The sequence below is a fragment of the Chiloscyllium plagiosum genome, unplaced genomic scaffold, assembly GCF_037043375.1.
Source record: "Chiloscyllium plagiosum isolate Xiang-an unplaced genomic scaffold, Cpla_swu_hap1 HiC_scaffold_31, whole genome shotgun sequence".
Classification (NCBI taxonomy): Eukaryota; Metazoa; Chordata; class Chondrichthyes; order Orectolobiformes; family Hemiscylliidae; genus Chiloscyllium; species Chiloscyllium plagiosum.
This window is the reverse complement of record NW_028270169.1, coordinates 49,936,328-49,958,328: the sequence shown is the minus strand read 5'-3', so window position 1 is coordinate 49,958,328 and position 22,001 is coordinate 49,936,328. Positions and strand designations below refer to the sequence as shown.

Here is a 22,001-nt window from a genome sequence, read left to right as displayed (position 1 = left end):
GGGAACAGGAACATGCAGACTGGGGTGGCCGGCGGTGGGAACAGGAACATGCAGACTGGGGTGGCCGGTGGTGGGAACAGGAACATGCAGACTGGGGTGGCCGGCGGTGGGAACAGGAACATGCAGACTGGGGTGGCCGGCGGTGGGAACAGGAACATGCAGACTGGGGTGGCCGGTGGTGGGAACAGGAACATGCAGACTGGGGTGGCCGGTGGTGGGAACAGGAACATGCAGACTGGGGTGGCCGGTGGTGGGAACAGGAACATGCAGACTGGGGTGGCCGGTGGTGGGAACAGGAACATGCAGACTGGGGCGGCCGGTGGTGGGAACAGGAACATGCAGACTGGGGCGGCCGGTGGTGGCAGCAGGAACATGCAGACTGGGGCGGCCGGTGGTGGCAGCAGGAACATGCAGACTGGGGCGGCCGGTGGTGGCAGCAGGAACATGCAGACTGGGGTGGCCGGCGGTGAGAACAGGAACATGCAGACTGGGGCGGCCGGCGGTGAGAACAGGAACATACAGACTGGGGCGGCCGGCGGTGAGAACAGGAACATGCAGACTGGGGCGGCCGGCGGTGAGAACAGCAACATGCAGACTGGGGCGGCCGGCGGTGAGAACAGGAACATACAGACTGGGGCGGCCGGCGGTGAGAACAGGAACATGCAGACTGGGGCAGCCGGCGGTGGGAACAGGAACATGCAGACTGGGGTGGCCGGTGATGGCAGCGGGAACATGCAGTTCAGGTTATTATTCTGCTGCCATCACCCACTTACCAATAATTTTTTTTTAAGCATTGTTTACAAGTACTTTGGGAGTCTTTATCTTTCCACTGAAAAGCCTTCTGAACTCAATACTGAGTTCAACAATTGCAAACTGTAAACCCAGTCTCCATTTTATTTGCTTCTCCCTGTTTTAGTTTCTGTTTGTTGCCGTATCAGTTTTTCCTTTCACCCAGGCAATTTAGCTCTTATGTCATTCAATCTCTCTTATTTTCCACTCTGTCACAGACTTTCCTTTGCCCTTGTCCCCACCTTCCCCTTGCTGAAAACCTATTACATTGTGAACTTTTCCCAGTTCTGATGAAAGGTCCCAGACCTTAGAGATAAACTTTGTTTCTCTCCCTTCATGGATGAGTACTTTTCTCAGCAACTTTTGTTTCATTTACAAAAGTACTTCGTGGGTCATACATTGCTTTGGGACTGGAGATCTTTCTTGTATTTTCCTGTGGACTCTCAGAATAAACTGCTTGTCTTCTGATTCCCACGATGAAGAAGAAACACTTTTAAGAAATACTAAGCATTTCTACAGGGGAAGATAAAATGTATGAAAACTATGTGTTGTACTGAAATTGTCAATGTGATCTCTTAACCTACATTGTAAGCATAAGGGAAAACTTTATAATCTGAAAAAAAATCATCGTTATAAAATGGAAACTGATAGAATCAATTCAATGCTTCTGAAAATGCAAGAGATGCAGGGAAAAAACATTTGATCTGTTATCAGAATGTATCACAGGTTTACCTGCAACACTTCATAGCATGGTCTCTGAGACCAACAATCTTCCATATGGGGGTTGTTGAACACTGACCTCTCATTTTGAGCTGCAGCCCTATAAGAGCTGTGACTTCAAATGCATTACCCTTACCCCCCACCTTGCTTAGCAGTCAATTAGCCTGAGCAAGCTTATTTAAATATGATCTAGGAGCTGTGGTATCTCTACCAGCAGGATTACAAACCAAGCTGATCATATTCTCACAATGTCAACGTGCCATGATGTCAACTTCCAGCATGCAGTTCAAGCATAAAATTAGCATTTTCAGGATAGAATCTGCCCAACGGTCATTTCTGTTGAAATCCAAAACAGGTCAATCTACACGGTCAGTCTTATGCCCAGATAATCAATTGATATTTAGCTTCAGTGATTGTATAATTGTGTTAAACTTTACTACCAATATACCAAGATGGATAGTGACGAAGAATGTTGTGGGTTACAGAGAGACATAGATAAGCTGCAGAGCTGAGCTGAGAGGTGGCAAATGGAGATTAATCTGGAAAAGTTTGAGGTGATTCACTTTGAAAGGAGCAAATGGGTTAAAGGTAAGATCCTTGGTAGTGTAGATGAGCAGAGAGATCTCGCTATCCAGGTACACAGATCCTTGAAAGTTGCCACCTAGGTTGATAGGGTTGTTAAGAAGGCATATGGTGTGTTAGCTTTTATTGGTAGAGGGATTGAGTTTCGGAACCATGAGATCATTTGCAGCTGTACAAAACTCTGGTGCGGCCACATTTGGAGTATTGCATACAGTTCTGGTCATCGCATTATAGGAAGGATGTGAAGCTTTGGAAAGGGTTCATAGGAGATTTCCTAGAATGTTGCCTGGTATGGAGGGTAGGTCTTACAAGGAAAGGCAGAGGGATTTGAGGCTGTTTTTGTTAGAGAGTAGAAGGTTGAGAGGTGACTTGAGACATAAGATAATCCGAGGGTTGGATAGGTTGGACAGTGAGAGCCTTATTCCTTAGATGGCAATGGCTAGCAGAAGGGGACAAAGCTATAAATTGAGGGGTGATAGATATAGGACAGATGTTAGGGTTAGGTAATAGGGGCGTGGAACGCACTGCCTGCAACAGTAGTAGACTCGGCAACTTTAAGGGCAGTTAAATGGTTATCGGATAGATATATGGACAAGAATGGAATAGTGTGGGTTAGGTGGGCTTCAGATTGGTTCCATAGGTCGGTGCAACATTGAGGGCTGAAGGGCCAGTACTGCGCTGTAATATTCTATGTTTTATGTATCAGTGAGATGTATCTGAACACAGTCCCTGCAGACACCGTATAGAAAGTAATCAGGACAATATCCCTTCCAAATGAAACTAGCTAACTGTTTTTTGCCTAGCGCTGACACTAGCCCTTGACCACTGTTGTTCGCACCTCGTTCTTGGATGCTGTGAATTAAATGTGCTAAATGGGCTCTTTGAGGAGAATGAATCAATAAATCAATTGTTCTCAGCACATTTTCTGTAGGCCAGCAGTTTCCTGTGATCTCTGAATGCCCCATTAGCTAAGCTTGTGTCAAAGTTAAGTGGAGCTTTCAACAGCAGGTTTTAAGTGTTGGACATGAACCAACTCCATTTAAAGCAGCTTAGATACACATTTACAATGGAACTGAAATGACATCTCTTGAGATTTTGCATATTATTTCCTATATTTCTCATATCCTCGGCAAGAAATGTTTAAGAAAAGTATGATCAGCCACATCGATTTTACTATACACGTACTATACCTATTGCACGCAAGGTTTAAAAATATTCTCTTCAGGAGTTTGCCCCACTCTTTACATATGTAAGCAAATCAGCCATTGGAAAGTAAATAGTCTTCCCAGTTTGCACAGTCCACAATTATCACCGGTATGTACTAGAGAAGTCACATTTTCCAATACCATTAAATGTAATGACATAGATACTGGTTGAAATGCAGAAATGAGCTAGCTATTTTGGATATTGAATAAGTGCATATTGAAAAGGCTGGGATGATTTCACACAAAGTTGGGATTCAAGTAATTTCAATTAGCCCTTTCTATGTCATTAAAGTACTCTTACCTCATTATCATCAGTAATCACTCACTAACGAGTATGACTGTTCACCTAGAAAATTTCATATCACTGATCATGGATTTTGTGGGTCCTGTGTGGTTGATGACCCCAATCCTAAAGCAATCTCTCCAACCACATGGTTGGCAGTTGTTGAGGCGAGATGGGTCATTGGCCTTGATTGCAGGCATTCCTTTCCAGGTACCTCTTCCATACTTCCCCTTGCCACTGGGTCTTCTCAAAGAACACTGTCCCTTCATACAGGGGTTTTCTCCAAGTCAGTTTCTTCTGAATGAGAGTCTCCCACATGTCGCATTGCTTGAGGGAAGCCTTCAAGGAATCTTTGAAGTGCTTCCTTTGTCTTCCTCTTGGTGGGGTGCCCTCCTCAAGTTGGGTGAAGATGATTAGCTTTGGTAGTTGGAAATCAGGCATTCTAAACACATTGCTAGCGTGGTTTTGGATGGTCATGGCCTCAATGCTGGTGCAATTGGCACCTTCAGGGACACTGATGTTAGTCCGTTCGTTCTCCCAGCTGATGTGGAGAATCCATATCAAACAATGTTAATGGTACTTCTCAAGGGCCTTAAGGTAGTGTCTATATGTACTTCAGTTGTATCGATGATTCGGAAGGATGACTGCCTTCTACACAAGGATCTTGGTATCATGGTGATGTCATGGTTGTTGAAGATTCTAATCTTCAGTGTCTGAAGGCAGTCCTTGCCGAGTGGATGAGATGTCAGCCTTAGACAAGTAGTTTCCCAGGCAAGAGAAATGTCCCATGTTTGGGAGGATTTTATTGATTTTTGGGGATGCCCTGGACCTGATTTAGCTCTGTTCCAAGAAATGAGATACTCAATATAACTGTGTCATACCTCAGTGGGGTATTGCACTGGAGCCCCACTATTCCTAGAGTCATCACAAATGTTAAAGATTTTAGCAAAGTCCAAATTCCCCATTTTAGACCCAGATCAACAGAAAATAAAGACCAGTTTTGTGGGCTTAACAATAAATACTATTTACCCTGTAATATAAAGACATAGAATCTTGCTACAGGTAAACAATTATGAACTGATATCATCTAACTTTAATAGTTAAATTCTGACCACCCTATAAAAATGAACCCTTCAACCCCATCCTCTGCTTCACATACACACATAAATAAAAGTGAAATGGATTTTATAGACAAAGGGAAGTACGGAATGTGCATTTCAATGATCCCTGTCCACAGAGGTTTCTGATTTGATCCTTTTGGCTTGTCAGGACATACTGTTCCTCAATCTCTCTTGTCCAGGTACATTCACATGCTTGCAGAAGGCACTTACATAACTTCATAACTAATAAAGTCTCTGACTTATATTTAAAAACCACAGTTTGCTGCAACTGATAGAGGAAAATGCCTAAAGGTCTTTTTAACTCCACAGAACAGAAACACCACCTCCCTTTCAGAAGTCCAAAGATTTTTGACCATCTTGTTGAGCTACCTGGGTGTAAATCACACAGTTGCTGGCTGTCATCAAACGCTAGTCACAACTCTACAGAACAATCAGCAACTGGTCACTGGCTGAATCTTCCTTTGTACACACCCTCTGGCTCCACCTTGTTTGCAGTAAGCCCCCCCCCCAACTTGAACAAGCAGCAGTGTAAACAACACTTACAATGAGTGTTGGTCGTTCTTTTTAAAAAGTGCAGCAATTCCTTCCACAATCCTTGGTTTGTAAATCGTTCTTTTCCCCATTTTACAACCGCTGATGTCTTGCTGAGGAAACTTGCTAATTGGAAATTGCCTATTGTTACATCGATCACTTTGTTAAATTGGATTTATTGGTTGTTAGTGGATTAACATCAATCTGCCTGGTGAGAGAAACAAGATTGGATTCAAATCATTAACTGTCTTTCTCTCTCCGCAGATGCAGCCAGACTCCTATTTTTAGTTCAGACTTATTGCAGTATTTTGCTTTTATATTACGTGGTGGAGATAGCATACCAAAAAAACTCTTACTTCTTAAAACTCTCTTAGTGAACATAGCTTATAACTTTGATCATCTGATTGATATATATTTCGTGGATTAGGATGTTTTTGTTAAAAAAAGGAATGAAAACATGGACCTAAAATGGCTGCAAAAGTCACCTGACTACAGACTGAGGTCAGATTGGAGAGACTTATTTCGAACTAACAAATCCATCTGGGCTGGAATTACCATTTTATCTAAACAAACTGAAACCAAGAACTTGGTCAGTGTCAAGAAATTCACATCTCTTGTTTAATTCACAAGTGTAGGATAATTTTACATATTGGCAGATGGGAATGAATTCCTGCCAAATAGCCTGCTTGGAAAAACAATGGAGCTAGACTCTGGAATACACACTGAACTATATATCAATATTTGCTTTTTGAACAACAGTGCAGACAGAAGGAAGAATGAATTCATGACAACAGCAGGGAACTTTCTCTCTGCATCATTCTCTCTTCATCTTGGAAAACATTACTGGTGAAGAGCAACTTGGGAAATAAACTATTTACTGAGAATAAGTAATAAAGAGCAGTATGGTTTTGGTGACTCCACGATCTATGCAGAGGTATGTTCAGAAATAGAAACTGTGATAAGTCAATTGATTGGTGATATTCTGTTTAGGGACTGAATCTCAACACCTGACTCAATAAAAATAACAAAATTATTAAGTAATAATAATGTGACAACTGAGTAACTGATGAGTGTTACCTTTTATTTTTAAGGAATATTTATAATAATTGATAAGATGTGAATTATCAGTAAAATGTATCTGTAGTGGGAAAATTTATTAATATTTGTAGGCTAAATTAGTATTGATAATGTTTGTTTATTAATCTTACTACCACTAAAATAAAGAAAGTCCAAGACTGCCCCAATTGTAGCAGCTTGAGCTCCGGGTTTCAGAACATTGCATCACTTCAATGCATCCTTTACGCTGAAAGCTACATTAATAGTACATTTCTAATTGTGGTCACCCTGCAGCTTAAGGATAAGCAGGGAGTTAGGGAATGAGTGATCATCAGGCAGTCGAAAATGAACAAGCACGTTGCATAGGAGTCCCCTAAAATGTATCCCACTTGGATGAGAATGCTGGTTCATCTGGAGAATGCAGCCAAAACCCAAATGTGTGACACCATGGGTAGCTCAGCTGCATATGGGTTGTGTCCAAGGAAGTCTGGAAGAGCAGTAGTGATACGTGATTTGATAATTTAGCACCAATTAGACTTTTCTGTAGTGGCAGACATAACTCCAGGATAGTGTGCTGCCTTCCTGGTACCAGGATCAAGGGTGTCATTCAACAGCTACAAGGGAGAGGATGAACAGCCAGCAGTTGTGGTCCACCTCAGTACCAATCACAGATAGAATTTAGGGAACTACGTAGAAAATTAGTGAGTAGGACCTCAAGTTTAGTATAATCACTGGATTATACCCCCAGTTTCTCACATATGTGAATACAGAAGTATCATTTTATAATGGATAATGCTTGAGTGGCAAGGTGATTCAGAGGGGAGAGTTTTCAAATCCTGGGGATCTGGGATTCACTCTGGGGGGGAATGGGACCTGTGCAAGCCAATGTATTGCACTGGAAAAGATCTGGAGTTTCTTGCTTCTTGTTTTGCTGGTACAGTTAGTGGGGGCAGTGATTAAACTAACTCCACAGGTGTGTGGGAGCCAGGAGAAAATATGAGAGAGGAATACCATGCTGCACAAAATACTGGGAAAGACAGGGAGCACTGAAATAAGGAATAGCAGGCTAAGAAAAGAATAGTCTAAATCAAAGTTTAATGGGCATGTATATAAATCTATGAAGTGTGGTAAATAAGATTAGTGAGTTACAGTTGCAGGTTACCATATGGAACTATGATATTGGACCATTTTAATTATCTAGATAAAGACAGAAATAGTTGTAAAGGGCAGAGGTTAGCAAATATTTCTAAAGTGTGTCCAAGAGAATTTTCTTCAGTAGTATGTTTCAAGTCCAATGACTAGGAAATATCGCAAAGACCTGGTTCTTGAATGAGTTGGCTGAAGTGGATCAAATATCAGGACAGTGAGCATTATATCATAAGGTTTAGGGTGACTGTGGAAAACAACAAGGAACAATCTAAAGAAAGAGCAATGGGCAAAGACAACTTCAAAGGGGTAAGAATACATCTGGGCCAAATAATCTGGAGTCAAAAGGTGGCAGGAAAAATATTAGCTGATCAATGGGCTACCTTTAAAGCAGAGATGATTCAGGTACAGTCAAGTATATTCTCTCAAAAGGGAAAGTAGGACAAACAAATCCAGAGCATTCTGGATGCTTTAAAAATGGTAGAAATCATGACAAAAATAAATAAATAAATAAATAAAGAGAGCTTATAACAAGTGACAGGTATACAACACAATTGGAAACCAAATTGAATACAGATTGTTCAGAGGGAAGGTGGAGAAGCAAAGTGAGAGTATGGAAAAAAACATATAAGTAGTAGGAGGGAGTAGGGTTGATCCAGGAGCAAAAAGGGAATTTGCACATGGAGGCAAAGAACATTGCTGAGGTGTGAAATTAACACCTGTCTTTAGCAAGGAAGATGATGTTACACAAGCCATGGGTAAAAAAAAAGGTAATTCAGAAATTAGAAGATTTGGAAATTTAAATGGAGTATTACGTTTAAAGTTTGTTTCAACCAGATAAACTGCACCAAAAGTCATTAGGGGAAGTGAGAGTGGAAATTGTGGAGTTAATGACCATAATTTTTCAGTCTTCCTTAATCTTGAGGAGGATTCCAGTTCACTGGAGAATTGCAAATGTTACATTGTTGTTCAAAGAATTATGTAAAGACAAGCCCATATTAGATGCAGTGTCAAGATTCTTCGACTTGGTCTCAATGATCTTGCATGGTAAGCTACCATGCTTAATGCCTCCTTATAGGGAAGGGGAAGGCCATGTAACTGGACTTACTCTAACATCTGCAAAAGCTCTATTCTGGATGTGGAGTTGGACAATACTATCTGACAGCACAATATGTGGCAGTCTCTGCTGCTAGTTCCGGGCTAGGGTTCAAGTCCCATTCCGGAGATGTGAGTACAAATGCTAGGCTAACATTCCAGAGGAGGGCACTGCTGCACTGATGGAGGCGCAATCTTCTGGATGAACTGTTAAACTAAGTATTGCCTGCACTGACGAGTCAATTCAAACAAACTGTTTCAAGTAGTCAGGAAGTTTCCCTAGAAAATGCTTATCCATCAACCGACAGTGTCAAAAATAGATTTATCTAGTCATTACTAAATTGCTGTGTGAGGGAGCTTGCTAAGCGAAAATTAGCTGATGGACTTCCAAAATGTCTGCAGGACAACACTTCACTAACTGTAAAAATAATCTGAGATATCGATTAGATTATTAGAAAAGCGTTATTAATTTTTTTTATTCCACCCAGACCTAAAGGTACCAGACTGCGTTCTTTGAAGAAAGTAGCCCGACCTACATCCACACAACATTTCCCTCTAATCACACTCAAAGTCCCCAATCTCTCCTGTGACCTCCCTAAAACAGACAATTATTTTATTCCTTTTCGGAATTAACATCAACTATGATTTGGAGTGCTGAAAGTTAATTTGCTTACATTTTACAGCAATTATTGAGAGAGGTGAAAATTTCTGCAATTTCCGAGGAGAGAGTACCAACTTTGTACTGACAATGAATGGCTTCAATATTGCTACATCCCCTACTGGTGACGTTCTGTTCATTATCATTGGCCAGAAATTGAATTGGACTAGCCACATACTGTGGCCACGAGGACAGGTCATATACTGGGAATTCATCTCATGCCTGTTCACCACTTCCAAGGCACAAGGTGTTGTGATGGAATACTCTTCACTTGTCTGGATGAGTGCAACTCCAGAAGGACTCCACTCAAGACTCTTGGCACAATCCAAGAGAAAGCAACCTACATGATTGGCACCTCAACCACCACCAATGCACAGTAGCAGCAGTGCGTACCATCTGTACAATGCGCTACAGCAATTCACCAAAGCTCCTTCAACAGCATTTTTCAAACCCACCTAAGACAAGGGCAGCAGATGCTTGGGAGCACAATCATTTATAAATTCCCCTCCAAACCAGTCACCACCCTGACTTGGAACTATATCGCTAGATCAAAATCCTGGAACTCCCTCCCTAGCACCTGTGTAGGTGTCCTTATGCCACAAATACTGCAATAATTCAAAGAGGCAGGTCACTAACACCTTTTCAAGGGCAATCAGGGATGGACAATAAATACTGGTCGAATCAGCGATGCCCACATGCCACAAGAGAATAACAATATGTACTTAGGGCTAGTTGGGGTGGTGGAACAATTTTAAGTGCAGCATACCTAGCCACATCCCCACCATTCTGCCTTTTATTCTGTACCTCAAGGAATAACAAAATGCTGTACCCGCTCACTCAGGGGTGTACCAGCAGCACCAAGACTGACCTTGATTCATACTTAGGAAAGCAAAGAATTAACTTAAAGTGGAGTGACAGCACAACTTGTGTTGTGTGGATCAGGAATGCATTTTCTACTCGAACCTGCATCTGTGTACCATGGCAGATTGATTTAATGAGCTTTCCATAGTGATCAGATCATGTGTATGTAAAGAGTGTTGTTTATCACTCAGCAGCTGTGCTGAGCTATAGCTTTCCATTAGTGAATGGGCATCTAACCAGCCGTACAAAATGTGTTTTCCCAGGAAGTAGCTAACTCCTCTGCTATGTCAATAACTCATTTGCCACACCTTTCAATTTATGTACAGTAGACACAGAAAAACCACACGCATTCAAAACACCATAGACCACATTAAAAACCCCACACACACAAACGCACTCACATATGCACAAACATAACAAACCATTCACACACACATATACAGAAATACCACATTCACAAAAATATACAAACTCACATAAACACACACCTTCACTTACACACACAAAAAAAAACTCACTCACACACACAGAATCACACATATACACTCATTCACCCACACACAAATGTTCACGCAGAAGCACCACTCACTCACATAAACACACATGCACACAACACGACAAACACTCCCATCCTCACTCATACTAAAACACCACACCCATACATACAAACACACATCCTTATACACAAGCACACATACAAGTGCACAAAGAATCAGACAACATATACACATACACTCGCAAACACACACAGAACCACAAACATACACACAGAAAGAAAATCACAAACACATTCACACTAAACACCACACACTCACACAGAAACACTACATATTCACACGCAAACACTACCCACACTGCTGGTTCCTCACATCACAAGTATTGGAGGACCAAAGCATGCTCTAAGAACTTAGATCTCGGAATTCTCCTTGCTATTTTCTTAAATTATTGTCCTTTGATATACAGAGGAGCCTCAATTATCCAAAGGCAACAGGCGGGGAGTATCTTGTTCGCTTAGTTGAATTCTGGATAATCGAATGTCGGATAACATTGTTTAGCCAAGCATCGGGCCCTTGCAATCTTGCCGGATAATCCGATATTTGGATAATTGAATGCCGAATAATTCTCTGTACTGGCTATTGCCATTCATTATAGTTTTACAACTAGAAGATTATGATTCAGGACAATGTCTCTTGGTTTATAAGACAGTTGTTTGTGACTGTATCTTTAACTTTAGGGAAAATGAAAGTGGTTATGTGACCTATGTTTTCCCGTTGGAATTTTCAATTCTCTCTAAAGGTAGAGGCAAATTCTGTTTGAAACTTTATGTCTTGTTTGACAAATTATATAGTTTTTAGTGTTCTTTTTGTATTTGTTTCAGTCAATTTTAAAAGGTGAAATTTTGTCATGCGTCCTTTTTTCAATGAATGAATAGTTGAATTTCTCTTCAAAACCTGTCAGTCTCAACTGAGATCGAGACATCATTCATTGATTAAACTCACTTGCTTGAATGCAACCTGGTTGAACTAAAACAACATTCACATATAAACTACGGTTTGTCATTTCTAGTGTTCACATGACACTAATTTGCAAATGTTTTATTTAGTTCTCCCTTTATTTCTCTTTCCATCAACCACCTAATTAACTTATTCTTGGAGACATTATTAACTTTGGCCATCCAGCATAAATTGGAAGGTTGGACAGTTAAAACTACTCAAGTTTTTCATACTGGTGCTAAATATCAGGATTTTAACCTGCTCAACTGAGCTGGTGGAAAATCTGTCATGATTTGGTCAGCCCTGCCTTAGGAACAATGCTATTTGCCAATTGACAAAACTTGCTAAATTTGTATTTAATTCACATGTAAGTGTCTATCCAAAGACATAGGCAATGCAACACTGAAACCATCACCCATGCCTCAGTGTGGTAGGAGTATCATCTTTCACTGTAATTAAAGTACAGGAATCTCCCTGCCATTTAGTTAGTAGAGGAACTAGGAGTAGCCTTTCACTCATTCCTCACATTAGGAATGAGTGAAAGGCTACTCCTCTGATTTGGTTGTAAAAGTGATTTTTGTTTTTGCTTGTGATAGTGGGAATTGCTTCTCATGTGAAGGGTGTGTTGCTGACTGTTTGGTTACCAAAGACCCTTTTTCACTGATCAAGAGACCTTTACTGTGTGGGAAGATTCTATCAAAATAAAATGTTATGAGTCGTCTTTCCAGGTTCTGGAAATAAATAAGAATAAGGGTGGAAAGGTTGCCAAGGCAGGTTAAGCAGCATCTAAGCAACGTGAGGAGGATGGTATCATACTTGGACTAGAAATCTTGAGGCTAATGTTGTGGGGACATCCTGCCAAGGCATCTGGTGATGTGTTATAGAGTCATAGAAACATACAGCACAGAAACAGACCCTTCGGTCCAACTCATCCATGCCGGCCAGATATCCTAACCTAATCTAGTCCCATTTTCCAGCACCTGGCCCATATTGCACCAAACCCTTCCTGTTCATATACCCAGCCAGATGCCTTTTAAATGCAGCAATTGCACCAGCCTCCACCACTTCCTCTGGCAACTCATTCCATACACGTACCATCCTCTATGTGAAAAAGTTGCCCCTTAGGTCCCTTTTATATCTTTCCTCTCTCACCCTAAACCTATGCCCTCTAGTTCTGGACTCCCCCACCCCATGGAAAAGGCTTTGTCTATTTATCCTATCCATGCCCCTCATGATTTTATAAACCTCTATCAGGTCACCCCTCATTATCCAATAAAATCTATGATTGAAAGCCGGTCTCAGTAATGCTCACTATAAAATTATCATTGATTGTTATAGAGACCCTCCTGGTTCATTAATGCTGTTCAGGGGACGAAAACCTGACATTCTTATGTGTTTTAGAGTCAGAGCCGTGTGTAGCCTCTGAATTAGCCTAGCAAACTTCTCAGTTCAAGTGAGAATAGGGACAGGCAACAAATGCTGACCTTGCTAATGATGCCTAAATCCCATCACAGGATTATTAAATTGCAAAAAAAAGCTGTAATATGCATTAATTTAAGCACATGAAAAATACATCCTCATTTGGCCAGAGGACAAGTTTGTAGCTGGCGCTACTAGATTAAATTAGAAAGACAAATTGCATAAAGGTTGCTTCTATTCCCTTCGAATATGTAAAATTGATTGGTGATTGAATGGAGTGTTGAAAATGCTAACAGAATTTAGGGGAGAATACAGGGGAAATGCAGATAAACTATTTCCACTGGTGGGGGATAATTAGGAAGTATTTTTTCATTTAAAAGGTGAATAGAAAGCTGAAATTGTCTCCCCAAAAGACAATGGATTTTCGATTAATTGGAGCTTGGATGTGGGATAAAGGCAGGCACGTGGGTGTGAACTTATACGTCTGCTAAGAACTAACTAAAAGATGGAGCTAGGCCAATAGGTTGAATGGTCTACTCCTGTTTCTATATCCTGAAAAATACTTAAATCACCATCTCTTATGCACAGATCTCCAATCATCTCTTGGGCTTTGTGGATACAGTTCTCTTGTTAAGGAGGGTTGCAGACTGGCAGATTCTGTCAGAAAACAACCAGAGTTTCTGCTTCTCCTTAGACTTGCTTCTCCATTCTTCAATTGCCTGGGTGAAAGGTGGAAACCAAGGTATTTTATAACATCAAACGTTCACTGTTGCATCAGAAATTGGAGTTTGCAAAAATACTGAAAAAGCTTGAGAAAAATTCTGTAATTGCGAAATATTAATTCAGAATATTAAAATTCAACAAAGTCAACCTCCAATGAATCTTAGGGGAAATGATCGGTCAGCAGCCAGAACATATCATCTATTATCACCCAGTTCATTTGGACTCTCAGGGTAGACAGGACTTCCCAATGAGAAAGTTAACTAATCAGTTATTATATCCAGTTATTATGCAATGAGCACAGCCTTAATCAGTCCCCTCTATTTTATTGTAAGGGTATTTGTAGGATCTGAATATTTTTGTTTAAAATATTGTGCTTACTTAGAATCAGGCTACAAATAGACTGAGCTTCCAGGCCAGTTTTGTGAAGTCAGCTTGCTAATTCACACTGGCACACCTGTCACTGTTCTGTCTGCCATTGGAAACCGCTGCACAGCCACAGACATGAGAACAAGTGTAATGCTTAAATCTTGTGCTATTTCTAACATTCAACTGGAAATTTGTTCCGTTTCTGTAATTTCCTCATCCCTCACTATCCTTGATTGAAATTTTTTGATACAATCCTTTTCAGGGTCAGTAGCAACGTTGTTTTCTTAACAAGGGCTAGATGTAGGTCCAGGATGACTCCTCCTCCTAATATTCCCACCTCTTTGGTAGAGCCTGATATCTGGTCAAAACCTTTAGCCACACAATGGTGGGAATCAGAAATCGCAACGAGGTGAACTTTAAACCTGGCTGGAGAAATTTTCTTGATGAAGAGCTAATGCTCGACACATCAACTCTCCTGCTCCTCTGGTGCTGCCTGACCGGCTGTGCTTTCCCAGCACCACACTTTTTGACTTTGATCTCCAACATCAGCAGTCCCCACTTTTTCCCAGTTGATTATAACCTTACTGCGAAGCCTCTTCCAAGGATGCACACCTTGAAAAAGTTCTCCTCCTCCCTCTATAAGGATTCAGTGAGTCTCTCTCTCTCACTGCACCCCCAGTTCATCTCCTCTGCCCTGAAGCTCTTCAGCCACGTCCTGAAGCAGCTCTGCTACTACAGCCACATCTCCTTCCTCAGCACCTGCCTACACAACCGACTTATCCTGTTTGGACTCCAGACTACATTCAGACCATCATAATTTGGACCTGACCAGGATAACCACTACAATGGCAAATCCAAAGCCTCCAGAAACAGATCACTCTCTGGATCCTCTGCTCCACACTTGCAGCCATACACCACCACCTACTCTCCCTGCAGTCAGCCCTGCCCCAGCTCAGGGCCACACTGTCCCAGACCTACAAAGAGCCTCTGTTATTCTTCATCTTGAGAAGCATCCACACACTCAACAAATGCTTTTTCTCCAGCATGTCGGACATCAAGGAACATAATTACACCAAACTTTCATGTACTTACCCCCAAACTTGGGATTCCTTGATCATTCCAGAACCTTCTCCCGGCCTCCAGAACTGCTCAGATGCCATTAACCACGTGTCCATTACAGCCACCACCATCCCAGCAAACAATGATGTCACTTCCACCCCTGGTGCTCCACAGATCAAAGCCAGCACCAACTATAATGCCTCTGCAATTGCCAGCAAAACAGCCTCAGTGACCGCCGCTAGAACCACTGCTGCCGAAACCACTGCAAATACTACCCAGCACGTCACTTCCACCCCATAGTCACCGCTGCTTCAACCACTTCCACTCCCACCGACCGGAACACTGCCGAAGACATCGTAAACGTCACATGGAACGTCACTTCTGCCCCCGCAGATGCCACCGAATTCACCGCTTCTGCCCATCTGACCCCCATGGTGTGTGACACTTACGTTGGTGATGTCATCCACGTTACTATGACCACACCCACTCCAGAGACAATCTCCGCCCCCACTCCCAACTCCAACTCCACACCAGGTCCTAGTTCCCAGCTCTGCTGTGTTTTCACCATCCCCACAGACCTCCCCCTCATTGAGGATGAATAATCAGTCCTCAGTAAAGGCCTCACCTTCATCCCACTATGCTCCCAGATCAACAGTTTTGGGTAACCTCAGCTTTAGACGTCAGGCACAGTAATAATGCAAAAGCTACACACTAGGGGTCCTGGAACATCTGTAGCTTGATTTTGAAAAAAACATTGTCACTGCTGAGATTCTTGAGTCCAGGTCAACGTATGAAATGAGGACATGAAATGACAGCTATAAAACATGGGAAAACTCATGGGTTTTCCGATGGTTTGGAGTCTGTTTCCGAAGTTCTGCTGTCAGATCTCAAGAGGGGCTGGTACAATTGTCACAATAGCTGGGACAAAGCCTTTTCAACATGAAAACCAGGGTCATGTGGAAGGAGCTGTCATCATGGCTATGAGAGTTACCTGTATATCCTCTTTAAGTAAAAGCAAAATACAGCAGATGCTGGAAATCTGAGACAAACATGAAAGTGATTTGGTGTCCTTACCTGGTCTCATTTACATGTGACTCCAAAGCAATGTGATTGACTCTTCAACTGGACAAAGCCTCACAGCACCAGAGTCCTGGGTTCAAATCCTGCCTCAGGCGACTGACTGTGTGGAGTTTGCACATTCTCCCCGTGCCTGCGTGGGTTTCCTCCGGGTGCTCCGGTTTCCTCCCACAGTCCAAAGATGTGCAGGTCAGGTGAATTGGCCATGCTAAATTGCCTGTAGTGTTAGGTGAAGGGCTAAGTGTAGGGGTATGGGTGGGTTGCGCTTCGGCGGGTCGGTGTGGACTTGTTGGGCCGAAGGGCCTGTTTCCACACTGTAGGTAATCTAATCTAATCTAATCTAATTTTCAGCTTTGATCTCCAGCATCTGCAGTCCTCACTTTCTCTATGGGCTATAAATTGGCCAGCAACTCTTACATCCTGTGAATGATTAAAACAAAATAAAAACCTTGGTATTAATCAACGTTTTGATAATTGCTCCTAGCATCTCTAGCTGTGGCTCCTGAACATCACAAGTGTAGCTGACATGAGACACCACTGGGATTGGCTGACCTTGTTCAAGACAATTATGCACACGGATATTTCCACTGGCTGAAATTGGCTGGTTTTTTTTAGGGATATAAAAAAAAACACCTATTTATAAGCTCTACAGTGCTCTGCAACATATTTAACCACACTTATTGTGACCTAACCCATTAGGTCACTGTAAGGAGTGAGTTGCAGTTTAACCTGGACCAGAGACATATACTTTAAAATAAACAGCAAAAAGAGGGGGAGGGGAAAGGGAAAATAAAAAAAGTGCGGGAAAGCAAACCGAAATCGAATGGCAGTCAACGTTTACTTTACATCTTCGACCAGCGACAACCTGAGCCGCCACGACATGTTGGCCTGGGTCAACAACTCTCTCAAGTTCAACTACACCAAAATCGAGCAGCTGTGTTCGGGCGTGGCCTACTGCCAGTTCATGGACATGCTGTTCCCCGGCTCCATCACTCTGAAGAAAGTCAAGTTTCTGGCCAGGCTCGAGCACGAGTACATCCAGAACTTCAAACTGCTGCAGGCGGCCTTCAAGAAGATGCAGGTGGACAAGGTCATCGCGGTGGACAAGCTGATGAAGGGCAAGTTCCAGGACAACTTCGAGTTCCTACAGTGGTTCCGCCGCTTCTTCGACGCCAACTACGACGGTCGGCCGTACGAGCCGGTGGCCGCCCGCCAGGGCCAGGAGGCGGGCTCGTCTCCCGGCGCCTCGGGCCTACACTTCAACAAGCCCAAGAAGACGCTGAGCACTCTGAGCGCCGCCTCGGGCCCGGACAAGAAGGACAAAGCCGTGCGGTCGTCATCGTCGGGGACCTCGCTGCTTCGCTCCAAGGCCGCCCCGAAGTCGGGCGGCGGCGTGACGGCGGCGTCGGTGCAATCTCCCGCCAAGAGCGCCGTAACGGCCGCCGGCGCCGCGGACAACAACAACAACATGGCGGGCAATGGCGACGCTCATGTGGCCGAGCTGGCCGAGCAAGTGAGGGCCTTGAAGAGCGACCTGCTGGAGCTGGAGAAAGAACGGGACTTTTACTACGGAAAGCTGAGAAGCATCGAGATGATCTGCCAGGAGAACCAGCAGGAAGATAACGGGCTGGTCCAGCAGCTGGAGAAGGTGCTCTACTCCATCGAGGACGGTGTCAACCCCCGGGAGGCCGCCATTGAGCAGCCTGAGGAGCCAGAGGAATATTAACAGGGTGAGCCCATTCCCCTCCACAACTTACTGCAAATACGTGGTTAGAGAGTGGCGACCCCTCACTTGCTGTAAAGTTTTCTTTTAAACAGAAAAGAAAGGTGTGTGTGCGCGCGCAAAAATACTAGTATAGGCTAAATTAAAGTGTACCTCCTTTCGCAATAAACAGGCTTCCATTGCTTTGCCATGATTTCCACTCCTGTTCAACAAAGGCGATAGAGAATAGATACCCTACATTTGCTGCAAAGTTTTTAAACGGAAGCGGTGTGTGCAGAAATGCTTGTGTAAGCTAAATTTAAAGTGTACCTTCTTTCTCAATAAGCAGGCTTCAATTGATTACCATCATTTCCATTTCTGTCTAACAAAGCTGACTTTTTTTGTGTGTCTGTATTCCTTCCCTGACATTTATTCATTTGTCTGTTCTAGTTTCCCTGGAAGTGGTGGAGGTAGACTCAAAGTGCTGTTTGATTGGGAGTTCCAGCTTTGACCCAGCCACATTGACAGAGAGACAGTGTTAATCGTTGACTTTTGCACTGACCTATAAGGCAGTCAAGCCAGTTGGACTAAAGCATGTGGTTCTCGTTTGGTGGCTTTAGCCCATGGGGTAATTGGGGTAATCCCTCTCCTTACTGAAAAACCAAGTTTATATATCTGCAGACAGGTTAATGCCACTGATATCTCCACAGCTTGGTTGAAAGTGGCTAGATAAGGAAGATAACATTTTCATCTGCAATGCCTTTGGCCATGAGTCATTGAATGAGTTTGTGTTTTGTTGATGTTAGCTGTAGTTCATTCAGTCCTCTGAATTCCAGGTCAGAATGTTTCAAGCTCCATTCAAATATCTATGCACGTAATCCAGGCTGACCTTTCACTGTACTACTGAGGGAGTATTGCACTGTTCTAGTTGGTATCTTGTGAAGGAATAATTCCCAAAGTAGGGACTGATGGTCCTGTTGCACACTTTTTTTGAATTTTCTTTGTTGTACTGATAAAAAGCAAAGTGGCAAATGGAGATTAAATGTTCAGCGTATCCTGCTATAAGAACAAAGATTGTTCTGTTATTGACCCGACACTGAGTACTACACATGGTTTGCACAGAATTAAATTTTATAACAAAGGATCTGAGGAGAAGACAGACAGGGGCAACAGAACGTCAGTATTATGAATGAAGTACGTGCTGGATAAATAAAACTTTTTTTTTTTAAAACCTTGCATTTAAAAAGAAAAGCCTTTCACAACTTCAGAACATCCCAATGTACTTTACAGTTAATGAAATAATTTTGAAGCTTAGTCACTTTTTCAATGTAGGAATGCAGTATCAAAACTACAAATAGGAAGCTCCACTGAGCAATGTGACAGATAATCTATTGTAGTGGTATCCGTTAATAAGTATATCTTTGCCAAAGCACAGAAGAAATATCTCCATACTCTTCTTCAAAGAATGTCGTTGGGTTTTACTCCATCTACCTCTGAGGGCAGACTGCCTCCAATGTAAGTTCTCATTTGAAAGGTAGCCCTTCCAAAGGTGGTGTCTTTTAGAAGAAAATGTTCTTTCTTTGTCTGGTGAACACCCTGCTGTAACATATCGAAATAAATGCTTTTCAACTTGAATCTGTCTGAGCTAACTATATTTTCCCTCCAGCTATCAGAAATTAGAATAGTGAGATTGTAAAGTTAGGACCATTTTGTTCTACAATGTGGGACACTCCTGTCCTCAGTTCAAATTGCTCAACACAGTAACTAAAGAGAACTCTCATCCCATTACTGAGGGCTATGACAGCATTCACCAATATCAAAACAATATTCATACTTTAGGAAAAGTTACTGTATATGTAACTTTTTTTTTAAAAAAAAACTTTCATGTTTTGGTTTCTTCAAGCCCAGAGTGATTTGTTATGGATTAAGGTATCCACTTTCATGGTTAAACTAGAGCACCATTCCCTATTCTGGTACTTCTGCTTTACTAACCTATTTAGAAACTATTCTATACCTCATTATTTTTCCAGGAAGTCCAGTTCTATGTTCTATTTGGCACAACTTACTAGGCAGTGGCCTAATGATATTATCACTGGACTGTAAGTCCAAAACCCCAAGTCATGTTCTGGGGACGTGGACTCAAATCCTGCCACAGCAGATAGTGGATTTTAGTTTCAATGGCAATCTGGAATTAAGTCTCCAATGAAGACCATAAAATCCCTGTGGCTTCTTGGAAAAAACCTAACTGGTTCACTAATGTCCTTACCTGGTTTGGCCATGTGACTGCAGTCCCAGTGCAATGGTTGATTCTTAACTGCCCTCTGGGAAATTGGGATGGGCAAAAAGTGTTCACTTAGCCAGTAATGTCCTATGAATGAATTTTTTAAAAACTCTAAATCTTTGTGGAAATAGCATTTCTAATGCTGTGACTTCCTAATTGAGTTTTTATTTCTGTGAAGTTTTTTTTATTCTGCAGTTATGGTGTTCCTTGCTGCTCTACTGGATGATTGTCCTGCCCGACACTGGAGTGATGGCCATTTTCACATGCTTGAGTCTCTCAATGACTCCCATGGCATTCTCCCTGCATCCAAAAGCATATTTCTGTGATAGATTAAATTTGCATAATTCTTGAAGTTGACAAATCCTTATCCTTGGTTTATGATTTCTCCTGCTTTTTGTTTCTGGAATATACAAGTCTTCCCTGTGGTGGTCACCATAGGCATGGCTGGAACATGTACTGTGGTGGTCACACTTGATCAGAATTGCGATGTTGTTTTAGCTTATTACTCTTTCAGCCTGAATCACTGCACTGTTAAAGGTTTCACCTTTTTTGTAACAAGGATTTTTTGCTGTGACTCACAATCCTTGATGTCTGGTCGAGTCAGCAACTTAACTCAGATTGGGAGCCACTCCCACAGACCACAACCTTGCAACCTGCACCTTTGCTTTGGAGCTGCTGATTGCCCTGGTCCAGTGCTTTTCCTGTCTGGTCTAGAATGCTTTCTGTGTCATGCTTTGAAATATTCTTGTGTAGTGTTGCCACGAGTTTTACGGGGTTCACTGTTGTCAGCGGTCATCAATGTCTGATCCTTTTTTGGATCATGATGTTTTTCTTTCCCCAGGTTTCTCCTGGTTTTTTTTTTTGACACCATTCTAAGTGTTGCCACATGTATGTGGGTCCCTTTCAATGTGAATTAGCCAAGTGTGGAGTAGGATATTCACCTTTCTGACCCAACCCTTGCTGAGTAATCAACATTCTGAATTGCATTGCAACAAATTTGAGATTGCCAGTAATGGAGGATTTGAGTGATAGAGTCATAGAGATGTACAGCACAGAAACAGATCCTTCGGTCCAACTCGTTCATGCCGTCCAGATACCCCAACCCATTCTAGTCCCGCCTGCCAGCACGTGGCCCATATCCCTCTAAACCCTTCCTATTCATATACCCATCTAGATGCCTTTGAAATGTTGCAATTGTACCAGCCTCCCCCACTTCCTCTGGCAGCTCATTCCATACATGTACCATCCTCTGCGTGAAAATGTTGCCCCTTAGGTCTCTTATATCTTTCCATCTGACCCTAAACCTATGCCCTCTAGTTTTGGACTCTCCTACCCCAGGGAAAAGACCTTGTCTACTTATCCTATCCATTCCCTTCATGATTTTACAAACCTCAATAAGGTCACCTCTTAGTCTCCGATGCTCCAGGGAAAGCATCCCCAGCCTATTCAACCTCTCTTTAGCTCAAATCCTCCAACCCTGGCAACATCCTTGTAAATCTTTTCTGAGCCTTTTCAATTTTCACAACATCTTTCCGATAGGAAGGAGACCAGAATTGCACGCAATATTCCAACAGTGGCCTAACCAATGTCCTGTACAGCTGCATCATGACCTCCCAACTCCTGTACTCAGTACTCTGACCAATAAAGGAAAGCGTACTAAATGCCGCTTTCACTATTCTATCTATCTGTTCACTTTCAAGGAGCTATGAACCTGCGCTCCAAGGTCTTTGTTCAGAAACACTCCCTAGGACCTTACCATTAAGTGTATAACTCCTGCTAAGATTTGCTTTCCCAAAATGCAGCACCTCGCATTTATCTAAATTAAACACCATCT

The 22,001-nt window shown here is 42.4% G+C and overlaps 1 long non-coding RNA gene and 1 pseudogene across 3 annotated transcripts in view; one reads left to right on the top strand and one right to left on the bottom strand.

Annotated features, from left to right (window-relative positions):
* The window catches only part of LOC148141920 (uncharacterized), a 54,377-nt gene extending 37,154 nt beyond the window's left edge, over positions 1-17,223 (bottom strand). The window contains exon 1 of the long non-coding RNA XR_015752394.1: positions 16,999-17,223. This is a non-coding gene — a long non-coding RNA (uncharacterized LOC148141920). The remainder of the gene's footprint in view (positions 1-16,998) is intronic.
* The window catches only part of LOC122564145 (microtubule-associated protein RP/EB family member 1 pseudogene), a 70,455-nt pseudogene continuing 64,902 nt past the window's right edge, over positions 16,449-22,001 (top strand). The window contains exons 1-2 of one of the 2 annotated variants that reach the window (XR_015752389.1): positions 16,449-17,914; positions 18,337-20,064. The product of XR_015752389.1 is annotated as a microtubule-associated protein RP/EB family member 1 pseudogene, transcript variant X1 (transcript). Of the gene's footprint in view, positions 17,915-18,336; positions 20,065-22,001 lie in introns of those variants that run through there. The other variant, XR_015752390.1, reaches the window with a different exon arrangement.